Source organism: Halichoerus grypus, chromosome 3 (genome assembly GCF_964656455.1).
Source record: "Halichoerus grypus chromosome 3, mHalGry1.hap1.1, whole genome shotgun sequence".
NCBI lineage: Eukaryota > Metazoa > Chordata > Mammalia > Carnivora > Phocidae > Halichoerus > Halichoerus grypus.
Genome location: NC_135714.1, coordinates 44,258,973 through 44,277,041, shown reverse-complemented (window position 1 = coordinate 44,277,041; position 18,069 = coordinate 44,258,973). Strand labels below are relative to the sequence as shown.

Below are 18,069 nucleotides of genomic sequence, written 5' to 3'. Positions count from 1 at the left end.
GAGAAAATTCTTTTTGTAACTTTGTATGGTGATAGATGGTAATAAGACTTATTGTGGTGATCATCTTACAGTAGATACAAATACTGAATCATTAGGTTATACACCTGAAACTAATGGTGTATGTCCATTATATCTCAATTTTTTAAATCTCAATTTCTGAAAAAAAGAAACAGGGATAATAATGTGAATCTCAGAGCATGTGAACATTATGAGTTCACCTATGCAAAACACATTGCATTAAGTTCAATAAGCGATAGCTTTAATATACGCCATTGGATATTTTTTGTGAAAAAAAAGGTTTGTGGTTAAAGGAGTCTTGGAAATGTTTCATACTACATCCCCCTTCTCAGAGATTCCCAGGGCACATTAGCATAGTAAAAGGTCTGAAAAGTCCTATGTAAAGGATCCTATTTGTTTTGGCCAAGAATTTCCCAAACCTATTTGCCAAGCTGACCCTCTCCCTCTTTTTAAACTTAACACATTTTGGGAAACACAATTTTAGTTGTATTTAATAAATAAAGGAAGTCACATTAAATTGTTAAAAACTGACCATGTTTTACTATTTTGCTTTCCCCACAGGCATGTATAATTTAAAAGCAGCAGCCTAGGAGAAATAAAGGCTTCTAACCTAGAGAAAGAACAGTATGCTTTAAAAGCCCAAAGGAAATGAGAAATTTCAAGCAGAAGGAGCAGATCAATAATGAGCTATTTTTGGCCATGGAGACATTTCTAGAATTACAGGTTCTTGGAGTTTGACAGCATGTTAAAGTTCAACTCCTTTAAATTCTCACCCAGGGCAGAATTTCCCCTTCATCAGTCCAAACCCCCACTGGCACATACCCAGCCTCCCCAGCTTGAAGCAGCTCCAGTATTTAGGAAATTCTCCCTCACCCTGGGCTGAAATTTGCCTCCTTGGAACCTGCACCCAAGACCATGCTAGCAGAATTTTGAGTGTTTGTGTTTTAGTGAGAGCTGTCCATTTTGGAGACAGCAAATAAAATGCACAGAAATTTTGTGAATCATTACACAATCTAAAGTAACATGATTATTCATTGAGCAGTAAACTGAAAATAAAAATTGTTGGAAACATGTTAATCATACTTCAGTGAAAAAAAGAAGTGTTGGAAACAACTTACATTTTCTCCATCTGTAAAGAGGGCGAATAATCAGAAATTCAGCTATACGGTAAGCAAGGTAAGCAACGGATATAGTATTTACTTTGCAGGTGGAGTTATTTTGCAATTGTCAATTTCTGAGAAGAAAAGGGGAATGTATATTTTAAATGACTCCTGTTTTCTTGTCTTTTTAATTTAAAAAATATTTAAAGAGACATTTTAAAAAACTCTTCACCCAAAATGTAACCTTCCAGATTCCTTTATTATAAAAACAACTGTTAAATAATTAAAATATAGTGTATGTCTCATAAATATAGGTTTATCAACAAAAGCCAATAATAAGAACAGGGGACGTTATCTGTATTTCATAAAAATGTAGCTGTTTGGGGGCACCTGCGTGGCTCAGTTGTTAAGCGTCTGCCTTCGGCTCAGGTCATGATCCTGGGGTCCTGGGATGGAGCCCCGCGTCAGGCTCCCAGCTCAACTGGGAGTCTGCTTCTTCCTCTCCCACTCCCTCTGCTTGTGTTCCCTCTCTCACTGTCTCTCTCTCTGTCAAATAAATAAATAAAATCTTAAAAAAAAAAAAACAACGCAGCTATTTGAACCAATATGGAATTCCAAGGCTTTGTACAAATTAAAACCCACGGAAAACTCCAAGGGGGTAGATGGAATAGAACTTAAATGAGAGGAGAACCCCCAGAATCCAGGCTCCTCTAAAAATCCCAAGTCATTCAGTAAGAAATCAGGGACTTGGCAAAAGCATAAAAAGGACAGGCTGTGTTTTCACAGAACAGTCCTTCTAAAGGAGAACTTTCTAGACTCAACCTCATTTTGCCTTAAACTACTAGCTGGTCACACTTTAGCACCTATACCTCACTCTGACACTGTGAGGCAAAAAAAGGTTCACATTCCTGTTTTACAACTGAAGAAACTAAAGTAAAATCAAAACATTCATTCTGAACAGTACTCAAGCATATATCAGTCCGTACTGGCATTCCAACAACTGGGTGAGTTCAGCGCTAGCTGTGTTCTCCTTTCAGTGAAATAATTTCCTTCAGTTAAATTCGATAGTTTTCTTACTAAAGATAATGGAAAACAAACACAGGCCTGTCGAGGAAAAGAGTCAGTATTAGCTGGGACCCACAAATGCTGTCTCCGAGCATGGCCAAGTTGAATGTGCCCTGCTTGCCTAAGAATTTTGTAAGCTGTGCTCAGCTGTAGTGTGTATTAGAATTTACTTACTGACATACAACACAGAGGATGTTTTTGTTCTTGTCTGTCTTTGAACTACAGTAAATATATCACAGACTACATCATCCATTCCTTCCATATGTATTAGGGCAACTTGCCCTAATACACAGGAAACATTTTTTGAGCACCTAATGCGAGGATGAATAAAACCTGGTCCCCGACTTCATGGAACTGGCAGTCAAATGAGAGAGACAGACAGGCAACTCAGTAATTTCCATAGAAAGTGACAAGTCCTTTGCTGGAGCCAGGTGCGTGATGCTCGGGGAATGCCAGCAAGGGTAAACAAATCAGATCAGGTGGTGGGAAAAGGCTTCTCAGAGGAGCTGACTTCCAAGCTGTCAGTAGCAGAGTTAACCACCTCTGACTCCGACTTCAGTTCCCAGCACTCAGGTGAGAAAGTACCTCCTGACCCTGCTTTTCTGAGTTCTTGACACTGTCTTGGCCAGATTTAGTGCCTGTGCTCTAAGAAGGAAAGAGAGGGGGAGAGGGAGAAGCTGAAGAAGGGAAGGAGGGAGAGTGAGGGAAGGAGGGAGAGAGAGGGAAAGAGAAAGGGGAGGGGTGAGGAAAAAGGTGGGGGAGAGATGGAGAAACACTGAAAACAGAGCAGGGGCGCCTGGGTGGCTCGGTTTGTGAAGCATCCGGCTCTTGGTTTCAGCTCAGGGGGTGATCTCGGGGTCGTGGGATTGAGCCCCCAGTGGGTTCTACACTCAGCTGGAGCCTGCTTGCGATTCTGTCTCTCCCTCTCCCTCTGCCCCTCCCCCTGCTCGTGCTTGCACGCTCACGCTCTCTCAAATAAATAAATTTTTAAAGAAAAGAAAAAGAAAACAAAGAGCAGAAGTTAAAAGCTCCGTGACAGTTTCCAGAAGTCGCTGGAGATTGCCAGAGGTATGAAGGGTGACCACCCTGTGCCTGAGCAGTCTATGTTCTCGACGTGGATGTACAATCTAATCTATGACCACTCTCTCTGCCAAGCAACAGGACACGGGAATGCAGTCTCCTATCCAGGTGATCTTGCTGAACCAAACCAGTGGGGTGCTGCCTCTACCACCAGTGAGGGCAGCCAAATGAAGGGACAGATCCCTGTGCTCTCCCGGAAAATGAGGCCAGGCTCACTACCAATTCCCCAAGGTGCCTTCTCCACATAGAACGCACAAAGAACCCCAAGTCTTCCGCCTTCCCAGAGATGCAACACAACTGTGATTCCATGCTCGCCTCCTCTGGGATCCCATTCCCCACTTGGGACTCTGCCAAAGATCTGGGCCGGGGGGACAAGTATGAATTGTTACCTTAGATTGTCTTCCAGGGTCTCCTCATCTGAAGAGAAGTTCCCATTGCTGACACTCCGGGGAGAGTGACTCTTACTCCCTGCTGACGCCTCCTGGGACCACAAAGTGTCTTTCTTTTTCCTTCTGCCAAACAACTTCTTAAAAGGCTGGAATTTACCTCCTTTCTTCTTGTCTGTGGATTACAAGATAAACACACACTGCAGTCTGACAGGGCTGCACCTCTGAGCCTGAGAGCAAATTACAACTGAGCTGCCTCTGGCCAAGGGAGCTGGGGCAAAGGGCGGCCATCAGAGTGAATGAGCGACCAAGCCCTGTGCCAGGAATATCAGGGCCAGTCCCTGGCTGGGCACAGTCAGGGAGAGACATGCCAAGGGCACAGGAAGCCTCCTGCCACCGGGCTCCCAAGAAGCACCTGGGGCGACACGGAGGGGTTCCGAGCTTCATGGTGGCCGCACAGCACCCCCCTGCACATGCCACACAAAGGTGGCACCTGCTTTCTTTAACAAAGCAGATGGCCGGTGCCCTTCTCCACAGAAGCTGAGAAAACACGTAAGTCAGACAGGTGCTTAAAAAAATTTATATACCTTTACATATGTAACTTTCTTGTGTGTATATATATATTCTCCACTGAGAATCACCCTGTTTTAGCCTTTGTTACATACAGAAGATAACTGCTAACTCTTGGCATAAGCTTTGCCCCCAATTCCCTCCATCGCTATATATTTCCGGTTTATTTCTCCTGTCTCCTTTTAAAATCTACTATGAAGAGCCCCAAAGGAGTTGCTATGAACATTTTTCCATATATTACTTCAACCAGTCAGGACCCAGGCTCAGGGCCAGCATTTCCGACAGATATTTTAGGTAATACCATTCTGTTCTGTTTCTTCAATCACAAATTCATCCATATCACTCCGCTCCTACCTCAGGAAAGAAAGTGTATATCACCCCGAACCAGAAGAAGCATCTTTTCAGATCCTTCCTTTTCTTTAAGAAACCATTTACCAGTGGTCAATCTTTTTAAATTTTATTTATTTATTTATTTTTTAAAAGATTTTATTTATTTGAGAGAGAGAGATAGCGAGACAGAGCATGAATGGGGAGGAGCAGGAGAAGCAGGCTTCCCATGAACAGGGGGGATCATGACTGAAGGCAGATGCTTAACCGACTGAGCCACCCAGGCGCCCCCCCCTTTTAAATTCTTAATCCTTACTATGCACCACTGCTTTAAGAACTGTCCAAATATTAACTCAATTAATCCTTACAATGACCCTATGAGGTCGATACTATTAGCATCCTCGTACTACGGATGAGGAACCTGAGGCATAGAGAGATGAACTAACTTGTCTATGTCATGGGAAATGTATCTTTGAAGCTGGAGTCAAGAGCTCTGAGGGAAAAGAAAAGATGAAAGCTCGCAAGGTGTATGGAAAAGTACCTGCACAAAACACACAGGTATGAGTCCCCATCTGAGTATCAGAACCCCCGGACCTGTGCTGACCATAGTCTACGGAGAAATCTGGGTATAGAAATGAGGTTAAAGATGTGCAAGGTAGTCATCTCATTTCTTCTGGTGATTTCAGTTCTAGCCTTTCTGAGACAGAGTCTGAAGTGGGAAGAAGTAGTTTAAACCACTTTGCCCTGAACTGTGATGTAAGATACTAAGAAAGCAGATAGAACAGTGATCAATCACAAAAAGACAACAGCCTGGGATCCTTACTATAGGTGCAAAGAGGCCTTCAAACTTCAGTGGTCCCTGAAACAACAATGTATTCTATCACACTTAAGAGGAAAGGTCCCTTGGTATATCAGATGCCTCCTATCAATAAGGCTTTGTGCTAGGCATGCAGTCCTTAAGCCAGGGTTAAATTCTTTTCACTATGTTTATTATTTAAAAGACAGTACCATGCAGTCTTGATGATCACAGCTTTGTAATATAGCTTGAAGTCAGGCATTGTGATTTGGTTTTCTTTTTCAACACTCCTCTGGTTATTTGGGGTCTTTTCTGGTTCCATACAAATTTTAGGATTATTCCAGCTCTGTGAAAAATGTTGATGGTATTTTGATAGGGATTGCATTGCATATATAGATTGCTCTGGGTAGCATAGACATTTTAACTATACTTATTCTTCCAATCCATGAGCATGGAATGTTTTTGCATCTTTTTGTGTCTTCCTCAATTTCTTTCATAAATGGTCTGTAGTTTTTAGAGTATAGATCCTTTACCTCTTTGGTTAGGTTTATTCTTGGTATCCTATGGTTTTTGGTGCAATTGTAAATGGGATCGATTCCTTAATTTCTCTTTCTTCAGTCACATTGTTAGTGTATGGAAATGCAACTGATTTCTGTGCATTGATTTTGTATCCTGCCACATTAGCCAAACTGTGGAAGGAACTGAGATGTCCTTCAACAGAGGCATGGATAAAGAAGATGTTGTTTATAAATACAATGGAATATTTCTCAGCCATTAGAAAGGATGAATACCTACCATTTACATCAACGTGGTTGGAACTGGAGGGTATTATGCTAAGTGAAATAAGTCAATCAGAGAAAGACAATTACATGGTTTCACTCATATGTGGAATATAAGAAATAGTGCAGAGGATCATAGGGGAAAGGAGGGAAAACTGAATGGGAAGTTATCAGAGATGAAGACAAACCATGAGAGAGTCTTGACTATGGGAAACAAGCTGAGGGTTGCGGAAAGGGCGGTGGGTGGGGGTATGGGGCAGCTGGGTGATAGGCATTAAGGAGGGTACGTGATGTGATGAGCACTGGGTATTATATGCAACTGATGAATTATTGAACACTACATCTGAAATTAATGATGTACTATATGCTGGCAAATTGAATTTAAATAAAAAAAAGATAGGAAGTGTGTTCAATACAATTTAAATCATAATATTTAAAAATGGTAAAAACAAAACAAATTGGAGGGTTTGATTTCAGAATGTTTGTATGTTTTCAGTAGTTACTTTAAAAAAAAAAAGATTTTATTATTTGACAGAGAGAGAGAGAGCCCATAAGCAGGGGGAGCAGCAGAGGGAGAGGGAGAAGCAGGCTCCCTACCAAGCAGGGAGCCCGATGTGGGGCTCAATCCCAGGACCCTGGGATCATGACCTGAGCCAAAGGCAGATGCTTAACTGACGGAGCTACCCAGGCTCCCCATAATTTATCTTTAATTATAGTTAACTCTCTTGGTTCTAGCTCAATTGAACACCACCAAACCCACCTTGACTTCAGAGCAAGTGATGATTTTTTCCCCATCAATAAATTCTGACATAATCTAAAATTCTCTACTTAGCTTAAAAGCTAGATATGTGGTCCAGACCAGGGATAATGATGCCATAACTGATGCTCTTAGAATTTTGCTATGGTCTTTTAGAATATTTCTGATTAGAGAATTAGGGATTAGATACTTCTGCAGTGGGAAAAAGGCAATCAATATAAAAGGAAAAGGGAAGAGTTTCACCTCAGAAATAAGTGAAATGTAGTACAAATTAGTGTTTGACCATTTATAATAATGCTGCCAAATCTAGAAATCAGGTGTCAGTTACATATTTTGAGCTTTGGACAGTCACACAGAAAATATTCATTTATTTCATTAGTGCCAAAGACCAGTTATACAATGTAATGATACCTGTACCATCTTAGAGAATTTCTTTAATTTAAAATTTTTAATTAACTCATTTTATATAAGGTCAGCTCTTTTAACACTTGCCTGATGTTCTCTGATGGTCTTCAAAGACTACTAATTATATTCATTGTTTATAAATACAATGGGATATTTCTCAGCCATCAGAAAGTGAATATACTATAATTTATTTATGTCTTTTCCTGCTGGTGGATATTTGGATTGTTTTCAGTTTTTTGCTATTATGAACATTGCCTCTTGGAACATTTTTTTTTTTTTAAGATTTTATTTAGGGGCGCCTGGGTGGCTCAGTCATTAAGCGTTGCCTTCGGCTCAGGTCATGATCCCAGAGTCCTGGGATCAAGCCCCGCATTGGGCTCCCTGCTCCGCGGGAAGCCTGCTTCTCCCTCTCCCACTCCCCCTGCTTGTGTTCCTGCTCTCACTATCTCTCTGTCAAATAAATAAATAAATAAAATCTTAAAAAAAAAAAAGGCAAGTAGCTAATAAATTTTATGAAACATTTGCAATTCTATGGCACAACAACCATTATGAAAACCTGAGCATGGGTCTACAAATATCCATTAAATAAACTATTTTATGATCAGTTTATGATTTGGGGGCTGCCTTGTCTCCATAGAATCAACTGGATTAAGTGCATGGTTATCACTAGCAGCTATCTTCCTTCATAGGTAACACCAACCCTTACTGTGAATATTTTTGTACAGATGGGGTCTAAAAGATCAAAGCAGTTTTAACAATGTAGTAAAACAGAGCACTTCTGCAATGGTAATATGAAATATTCCAAGATACAACTGCCATGCATTAGAAGTATGTATAGTTTAGCAAAGTCATCTCCAACATTAGCGTATTTAAGTTGGCGTTTTAGAATTTTATAACACAAATCTATTTTCGCTGGGTGGTTGGGACAGTGGGGGGAAAAGGGGAGGGAGAAGGAAGAAAGGTTATTCCTACTAAATTTGTTTTTACTGGCTGCAGCTCTAGTTAGGGGTTAAGTGTGTGGGCCCCAGAGACAAAGGGTACTTGGCCCTAATCCTGATCCAACTTTTACTAGCCATGAAACATCTGCTTACCAGCCTCTCTGGAAATTTACCATCTTAAGTGGTAAGACTGAATTTATAGTAGAAAAGGCAGTGGCTGCTACATTTTCTTAATATTTCAGCAATTTTCTGTTGCAATTTTTCACATGAAAGAATCTATATATGCATATAGACTGCTTCAGGGATCACAGTAATTTTCATTCTTTAAGTACTGAATTAATTTATTTTCATCATCCAATAATTACTTTAGGGAATTTTTTTTCATTTAAAAGGGTGCACATTATCCATTATGTCATGGATATAATTACATGCCATTTGATGGCTGCATCATCATAATTGCTAGTTTATATAGAAGATTCTAAAAAATTAAAAATCACTAAGTCAAGCAAATCTGATTCATTTTCCATTTGTCGTAAGGACGCAATTCTTACATTTTCATTTCTAAACCTAAAATAATAAAAGTGTACAATTTATCTGCACTGGATTTATATGGTACGCTTCCAAATGAGAAACAGAATTTCCCTGTGGTAGTTCATTTTAAGCATCACAAATGTCTTCGTCTGGGGTTTCTCAGAATGTGCTCTATGGTTGGTGCCAGGTTCTTATTCAAAGGCCAGTACATTTGAGAATCCAGGTAAATAAAGTTAAATATGTTTCTTTACTATGAGACCTTTCAGAGTCTTTAATATGCTGACATCATCATCACTTTCCAAAAGAGCAGAGAAAATGCGGTGCTTCCCAGAGTTGACTTTCTGATATTTGTCATGACTAGTCCCCCTCTGAACAGACCGTGGGAATCACTTGTCTTCATTATTTCTTTCAAAAATCTTTTTTAAATTTAATTTTATTTTTAAGTCACTCCCACACCCAACACGGGGCTCAAACTTACAACCTGAGATCCAGAGTCGCATGCTGTACTGACTAAGCCAGCCAGGCACCCCTCTTTCAGAAATCTTTTATTTTCTTTAGGTACCATATATTTCGTATATACATCTCCCCTACAATCCAGAGTACACTGCTCAGTAAACTCGAGTGAGTTGACTGAAACATTTTGGTTAAATAAACCTAATGTTTACGTCAAGTTCTGATTTCAAGCGTGCATGTAAATAGCATATATTAGGACACAGTACACCGCAACTGTCTGAATCCTGTAATTTAATTTAAAGGTAATTTCACCACATTTTTCTTAGCTCTGGAACATCAGAGTACTTTTCAGAAGAACCTGTTCAGTTAAAAAAGATTACTGGAGGGGCATCTGGGTAGCTCAGTCAGCTAAGCATCCGACTCTTGATTTTGGCTCAGGTCATGATCTAAGGGTTGTGAGATCGAGCCCTGCACTGGGCTCCCACGCTGGGCACGGAGACTGCTTAAGATTCTCTGTCTCTCCCTGTCTTAGAAAAAAAAAAAAAAAGATTCCTAGAAGTACAGTGATCCACAATCCACTCGGTGGCTATCACATTTTTACCACATCCAGTAATCCCAGTACGTTTGGCAATGTGTAGGTAGGCCGCACTCTCCGGTGCCATGTCATAAAAAGACTAAGGACTGAGATCCCACTTCCAGAGAGGAGGGAAGGGGTATCACGGTGGCTGTCAAGTTACATGAGGAAGGAAGGAAGTGTTGTCTCTTTTTCTGGGGTAGCACAGAGGGTGGCAGATATTTGCTGTTGTGTTGATTCAGAAAATGAAGAGACAGGATCAATAATACTCTTTTAGAAGAGGGCAGGGGTCCCTGGAACAAACGATGAGAGGCCCAGGGGTGGTGGTGACTGGCATTCACAAATCAGGGGCACAAGCAGAGAGTGTGGTGACCAGCCCATATCAGGGACTACCGGGGTCCTGCACATGCACGTGGACGGGCTATGGTATATGTTCTAGACCTCTGGGGCAGGCCTAAAGTTTGGATTTGCTGTTTCCTCAGACAGAAACATCATCTTCTTCCTTCTCAACCTGATGAACTTCTATTCATCCTTCAAGACCTATGTCCTTGAAGTTTTCCCAAGTCACCAAGCCCGGCGATAACTGACCACACCCGCCTCTGGCTTCCAAGTGCTTTGCTCACACTTCTTCTGTGCCACACCATGGGTTATGGACTGAACTGCTGAACTGTGTCCACTCAAAACGCGTATGTTAAAGTCCGAACCCCCAAGTACCTCAGAATAGGACTGTATTTGGAGACAGAGTCTTTAAAGAGATAATTAAGGTAAAATGAGGTCATCAGGTAGGTCGTATTCCAATATGACTGGTATCCTCATAAAAAGAGATTGGGACAGACACACATAAGGGAGGACCATGTAAGGACACAAGGACAAGATGGCCATTTACAAGCCAAGGAAAGAAGCCTCAACCAACAACAACGAAACCTTGATCTTAGACTGCTAGCCTCCAGATCATGAGTCAACAAACTGTGTAGTTTAAGTCCCCCATTCTGTAGTACTTTGTTATGCAGCCTTAGCCAACGAATAGACCACATTATAGTTGTGTGATACTAAAGCAGTCACTCTGGATCGTCTGTGACTCTGTGCTTTCACACCTTCACTCATATACTTCTGCCTGGAATATCTTCCTGCCTTTGCCCAGAGAACTCCTAGCTGTTCCCCTAAACACATTCCAGGTGTCATGTTCCCTGGACAGCTGTCCTTAAACACTCTGGCCCGAAAGAATGACTCCCTCCTCTGTTCTCCATTTGTGCGTGCGCAGACATCTCCTACGATACCACCGAGCACGCTACAGCTCCCAGACTGCAAGGTCCCTGGGGACAGGGATTGCACCTTGTTCGTTCTATACCCACAGCACCCGCCATGCTGCCTGCACTCAGTCATACGCATCTACTGTTCCCTATTCCCTCAGGGGCACATGTGTTTCAGAAATCAGAATTTTTCAGATTGTATAAAGGTGTATTTAGACCCCAGTGGGGTCTGTGACAGCACTTTATCATCAAATGCAGGATTCCTGGAAAACATCTATATTCACCTTAAGTTTTGCTAATAAATAAACCTGTGCCAAACTTCCAAAGAATTTTTGAGATTTTTGAAAATAGATAAAGGATGGTGATCTCTTTAGGTAGTACAGTGGGTCCTGTAATCACACTTGTTTTGACAATGCAAATGTGTTCCAGTGTGACTGATCCAAGGTATCTCATCCATGAGAAACACTAGGTGAATGCAGAATAGTGCACCCAGCTGAAGTGAGGTACGTAGCAAAATGCACACATGCACACCCCTCAAATACCTACCAGTTCCCCCAGACTGCACGTGTGTTACACATGTCGTATTGCAGCTGTCTGGCCATCTTGGATAACCTGCCTCCCCTACCTCACAAGAGCTCACAAGCCACAGACCTTCCAACGCACCAGTCCACAAGCGAACTGCGGGGCTTTTTCAAGGCTTTGCCATATTTACTGTAGTACTTATGTATTTCATTACCATTTAATATGTGGAAAACTGCTACTATTTTTATTAGGTTCTTATTCTTTTAAAATATGTCACTGATAATTTTTTGTGTGTTGTGTTAATATCCCATTTTTCCCATTAGACTTGGTTTTCGTTTTGTGATTTTGCACAGCATGTTGATTTTGGGCAGTGTATAGGTCACATTATAGCAGCACTGACTGTAAATACCTAAGCAAAACCTACTGAATTATGTGTGTACTTAACCTAGATCTAGGCAAAGATGTATCAGTTAAAATGACAATGACTTGGCAGGTTTCTTGGGCCCACTATTTTTCAAAACCACATCAATTTTTCGGTTTTCTGTTTTCCCATTGATTTCTCTCAGAACCCCCTTTGACATGTCTTACAACAATTCACAAGCAACACCAAATAATATTTAGAAATAGTAACAGAGGCAGACATGATTGCTAATGTTAAGTCTCAGTGTCTGGCCACATTTCTCCCACATGCTAGAAAATGTGTGGGTGCTGGTTGTTTTCACTGCCAAATTGTGCCACTTGAGTTTCAAAGAGTGCTGTGAATAAAAAATCAGGCTGACTTTGAGTGGGAAATATTGGCAGGGGGAGCTGCCTGCTCCCTTACCCTGCAAATTTAGTGCAGTAGGACAAAAGCTTTAGGGACATCAGAGGCTGTATTGATCAGGGTTTAATCAGAGAAACAGAACCAGTAGGAGATAGAGGTAGAAATGTGTGTATGTGTGTGTGTAAGATATATTAAAGGATTTACTGCAAGGAATTGGCTTACACTGGGTGGTGGCTGGCTAAGCAAGTCTGAAATGCACAGGGCAAGTTCTCAGGAAGGGCAGGCAAGAATTCATGAGCACGGACTGAAGCTGCTATTCACAGATGGAATTTCTGCTCTCACGGAAGCTTCAGTCCTCTTTTTAAGGGGCCTTTCTGTCTATCTTTCTATCTATGGAGAGGGAGAAAGAGAATCCCAAGCAGGCTCCACGCCCAGCACAGAGCCCAATGTGGGACTCAATTTCACGACCTGAGATCATGACCTGAGCCGAAATCGAGAGTCAGATGCTTAACCAACTGAGCCACCCAGGTGCCCCAAGGCCTTTCAATTTATTGATTCAGGCCTACTCAGATTATCTTGAATAATCTCCCCTATTTAAAGTCAATGAGGGGTGCCTGGGTGGCTCAGTCGGTTAAGCGTCTGCCTTCGGCTCAGGTCATGATCCCAGAGTCCTGGGATCGAGCCCCGCATCGGGCTCCCTGCTCATCAGGGAAGCCTTCTTCTCCCTCTCCCACTCCCCCTGCTTGTGTTCCCTCTCGCGCTGTGTCTCTCTCTGTCAAATAAATAAATAAAATCTTAAAAATAAATAAATAAATAAAGTCAATGAATTATGGACTTTCATTACATCTACAAAATACCTTCACAGCAACAGTGCAATTAAACAGTATTTGTGTTTGATTAAATAACTAGGACTATGGCCTAGCCAAGCTGACACATCAAAATGATTATCATGCTCCAGGGCACCTGGGTGGCTCAGCTGGTTAAGTGTCTGACTCTTGATTTCAGCTCAGGTCGTGATCTCAGGGTCGTGAGATGGACCCCGCAGAGCTCTGAGTCTGCTTGAGATTTTCTCTTCCTCTCCCCCTGCCTCGCTCTGCTCGCGCATGCACTCTCTACACAAACAAATAAAATCTTTAAAAAAAATTATCATCATACTCCATCCTATGTCAACCTGGCCCCTTATATACATCTTTTTTAATCATACTTAATCTCCAAATAAAGTCAATATAACAAAGTCACACTTCCACTAACGTGATACAAATATCCCACATACATTTGAAAACACACTAACCCACTCCCCAGAAGAGGATGCAAAGTCTTTGAGTAATATTCACACTTCTCCTATAACTTATATACTGAGGCATAATGCTATTATTAATATATCTGACATTAAAGGATAAGGAGAGAAGAGGGAAGAAAACAAAATTATTTGGTTAATATATATACAACCATATTCATAACAAAATAAGGAAGAAATACCCTTATGAGTCCTTGTTTTAACAACTGGTCATGTGGTCATAGCTCTCTTTATATGTATATGTATATTTACATGAATACACGTATGTGGTCTTCCTATGTAATCTTTGTAGCCATCTTGTGCCACTACCCATTCCACATTCCTTTTATCCTTGGCAAGGAAATCAACTGGCTATGGTTCTTTGCCTGGTAAGGTGACACAAACCTACATTCCTACAAAGCTGGGCCATTAGCCGTCCTGAACTGAGCTGTTGTAGTTTTCTATTACTCCATAGGACCCAGGAGTACTAGGAGATCCCATAAAAGATCTCCTATATTCCAGACATACTCTTCCTTACCTCTGTGGTATGGCAGCAGCCCAATTGTCCCTGGGTAGTCAGGATCAATCACTTTGGCCAGTACAATTACCCCCTTCTTCACCTGTTCATGGAGAGGCATGAGCAGCCCCAGATGCTGGGTGACAGTCTCAACTACCAGTTCAATGGAATCACTGTTGGGTTCCCTTGTGGAAGCCCTCCTCCCACTGGAACTAAGAACTCTAGACAAGCAGAACCTAAAGTCAAGGGGATGGCAAGTGAAAATTTCCCTAGGGGGTTACTAGGAGTTAGGGTGGACCATTTCTATTTCTAGCCCTTTATTCCGACCCATGGAGTCTGGCTGTGAGAGAAACAGTCCCAGCCCTAGTACTGCCACCTAGCTGGCACTGTAACTGAGTCTTCTAAAGGCCATCCCACCATCCATCCTATCAAGCCAGCCGCTTCAGAATGATGGGAACATGGTGAGACAAGTGAACTCCATGAGCATAGGCCTATCAAGTCCCTTGATCAGAAGTGATGTGTGTCAAATACCATTACAGCAGATAAGTCCACAGACGACAGTTTTGGCAGAAGCACTATGTGCAAAAAGGGCAAATCTGTGTCCAGAGTTAAGTGTCTGTTCTAGGAACAACAAAGTGCTGCTCCTTCCATGATGGAAGTGGTCCAATGTAATGGATCTGTACCAGGTAGGTAGCTATTCATCTCAGGGCATGGTGCCATATTGGGGACTCAGTGTAGGTCTCTGTTGGCCTTGGCTGGTGGAAGTCAGTGTTGCTGAGCTCATGCATAACTTCCCTCTCTGCCACTATTGTATTCACAGGCCCACTGACAAGTAGATGGGGCAAGAGGCTGATAAGTATCCACAAAATGTGTCATCCTATGCACTTGATTATTAAAATCCTCCTGAGGTCATCCTTTAGTTAGCATTTACATGGGACATGAATATCCTGCAATCCTTTGCCCATTCAGAGAGGTCTACCCACCTACCTCTTCCAGAGACCTCTTTGTCACCAATTTTCCAATCACAACCCTTCCAAGTCTCTGACCATCTAAACCACTGGCTACTTACCACCTACGAACTGTTATAGACTTGTACCTCTGGCCATTTTTCCTTATAAGCAAAACAAACAATCAGATGTACTGATTGAAGTTCTGTCCACTGGGAGGACTCCCCTTCACCACTGTCCTTTGGGGCTGTCCCAGAATGGGGCTTCAGCATGACAGCTTTTGAGTGGTGCCTCAATATCATGCAAAACTGTCCATAAACCAGGCCTAAGTTTTCTCTTCCTCAGTTAACTAGTCATAGGGATCGCCCCATGAGGCCGTAGGTACGGGATGGGAGAGAGAAGGTAGTGTAGCAGGAATGGGGACCGTGGGCAATTAGGCCACTTCTTCATATAACTTTGTGCCTTCTGGGCCTGCTCGAACCTGATCTTGCATACACTACTTTCCTTTTGATAATGGAATACTGTGCACACCCAGCTTTATGGCTTGGTGGCTTAGACAACACCCAGTTCATGATGGGCAGCTCAGGTCACATAGTAAATTGGTGGTGCATGGTGAAGTGTTCAGTGTCTACTAAGCCAAAAGCTGCCTAGCCTTAGCAAGCCAAAAGCTATTTCGCAAAATCTTGATACATAGTTATCAGCAGAGGATAGCAGGGTTTTGTCCCCAAATCCTGAGTGTTTCCTGTGATTCCTATAGAGCCTGCCAAAGGCTCCAAACAGTATCCCTCTCTGTCAGTGACACTCAAGCACCACCGGATCTGCTGGACCAAATGGCAGAGCAGTTTACATGGCAGCCTGGACCTGTTACAGAACCTTCTCTTGTTCTGGCATTACTCAAAATGAGCAGATTTTTGGTCACTCAGTAAATGGGCACATGCAAAAGAGGAATATGCTGCCTCCAAAATCTAAAGAGACCTACTAGGTGTTGTGCCTCTTTCTGGTGGTAGGACGGGCCAGATGCAACAACTTATCTTTAACCCTAGGAGGGATATCACAACACGCTCCAGACCACTAGACTTCTAGGAATTTTGCTAATGTGAAAGGTCCCCGAATTTCAGTGGGATTTATTTCCCATTCTCTGGCATGGAAGTGTCTTACCACGATGTCTAGAGTAACTGCTACCTCCTGCTCACCAGGTCCCATCACCATGCTTACAAGTCTTTAGCCTCTGTGATATTATTACATGTCAGGGATTTCTTTGAAAAACAAGCTGATTTTTAAAAGATGCAGTATCTTGGTTTGGTACTCTTGTACTAGTAAAAATTTCAAAGTCTGTGTGTTTTTACATCAATAGCTTCATTAAATTGAGAGCTGGGTGGCACTGATAAACCAGAAATAAGGCCTGAAGAATGTAATGTTTGTTGAGGACTATTGAGTAGAGGACATTTGGAACATGGGTGGTTATGACTGGTTTAACTGTGAAGGAGCTCAGTGGTTAGACAGCTGGAAATCGTGACAAAAATTGTAGTAATTATTGATAATACAGAGACTCTATAAAGGTTAGTGAAATAATTATTTAGTTACAGATTATAGAATGATTTGATTCACTAATAATTTTTTTTTAACCTAGGGGCAGGTACAATCTTAGTTCCTGTTGGATAGAAGGTGAGTTTGGGGTCAAATTCTCAAACCATGCCTGAATACGTAAAAGTTCTTAGAAATAAAGGATACAAGTCACTAGTTCCACTATGTGAGCAACAGTTCTTATTAAACTTAGCCAAAATTCAGGGGCACCTGGGTGGCTCAGTCAGTTAAGCAGCTGCCTTTGGCTCAGGTCATGATCTCGGAGTCCCAGGATTGAGCCCCGCACCGGGCTCTCCGCTCAGCGGGGAGTCTGCTTCTCCTTCTGACCCTCCCCCCTCTCGTGTGCGCGCTCTCTCACTCTCTCTCAAATAAATAAAATCTTTAAACTTAGCAGAGGGGCGCCTGGGTGGCTCAGTTGGTTAAGCGTCTGCCTTCGGCTCAGGTCATGATCCCAGGGTCCTGGGATCAAGCCCCACATCCGGCTCTCTGCTCAAGCGGGAAGCCTGCTTCTCCCTCTCCCACTCCCCCTGCTTGTGTTCCCTCTCTCGCTGTGTCTCTCTCTGTCAAATAAATAAAATCTAAAAACAAAACAAAACAAAACAAAACTTAGCCGAAATTCCTGATGGTACCAGCCGCAAGTGGACCAAGGTCAAAGTGACACTAACGTGTCATAGACCCATCAGGCAAAGTGCTTGTTGCTTACGTAGACAACCTATGAAAAACAGACCCCAGGGGTAGCAGAATGAAACCATGAGTGTTCAGATGGTCTAAGAAAGGAATAAGAACTCACCTGATCCTCTGTGCCTACCTATGGGTAGAGCTGCCTTGTTATCATTTCTGAGAACAGAAAAGAAAATACTGTTTTGAAAGATTTTTAAAAAAATTCTAGTCTGTCTCAGTGTTCCAGATTATGTCAGGCAGTCGGGTCAGGCTGTTCTTCCTTGATCTGTATTGATACTAAGTTTATTTCTTTTGCTCCTTATTCTGTTCTCATTGGAGAGCACTAGGCAAGGACAACACAGTTCTTTGAGAATCACTGTCCTCCCCCTGGATTTCTCATTCCCAGACTAACTCTTGGACAACAGCTTGGACAGGTAACAGATTCATTCTGGAACGGTCCTATTCTAGGGAGAAGTAAAAACAAAAAACAAACAAACTAACTAACAAAAACAAACCACTACCAGTTTTGTAGAACCTTTCCATTAATTCATGCACCAGACACTGGTGGAATAAATGGCAATCCAGTTCTCAGACTCCAAGGGTCCATGATTTAAATTTTCACCTGTTTCTTGGATGTGATGTCTTTGACTAGTAACCACTGGGTCTGTGTGATGTGGGAGTAGGGGAGAAAACCAAAGCTGCCCTTTGTCCTTTCATGGTTGGGAATCACTTTTGTGAGGTAATCTCTATTCTGTGGTGACAGATGTCTTA

At 42.1% G+C, this 18,069-nt stretch overlaps 1 protein-coding gene across 6 annotated transcripts in view; it reads right to left on the bottom strand.

The window, feature by feature from the left end:
- CRACD (capping protein inhibiting regulator of actin dynamics) overlaps window positions 1-18,069 on the bottom strand; it is a 255,057-nt gene that overhangs the window by 46,462 nt on the left and 190,526 nt on the right. For all 6 annotated transcript variants that reach the window (XM_078068685.1, XM_078068682.1, XM_078068681.1 and 3 more), the window contains one exon: window positions 3,653-3,824. The gene's annotated coding sequence lies outside the window, so the exon portion shown is untranslated. The remainder of the gene's footprint in view (window positions 1-3,652; window positions 3,825-18,069) is intronic.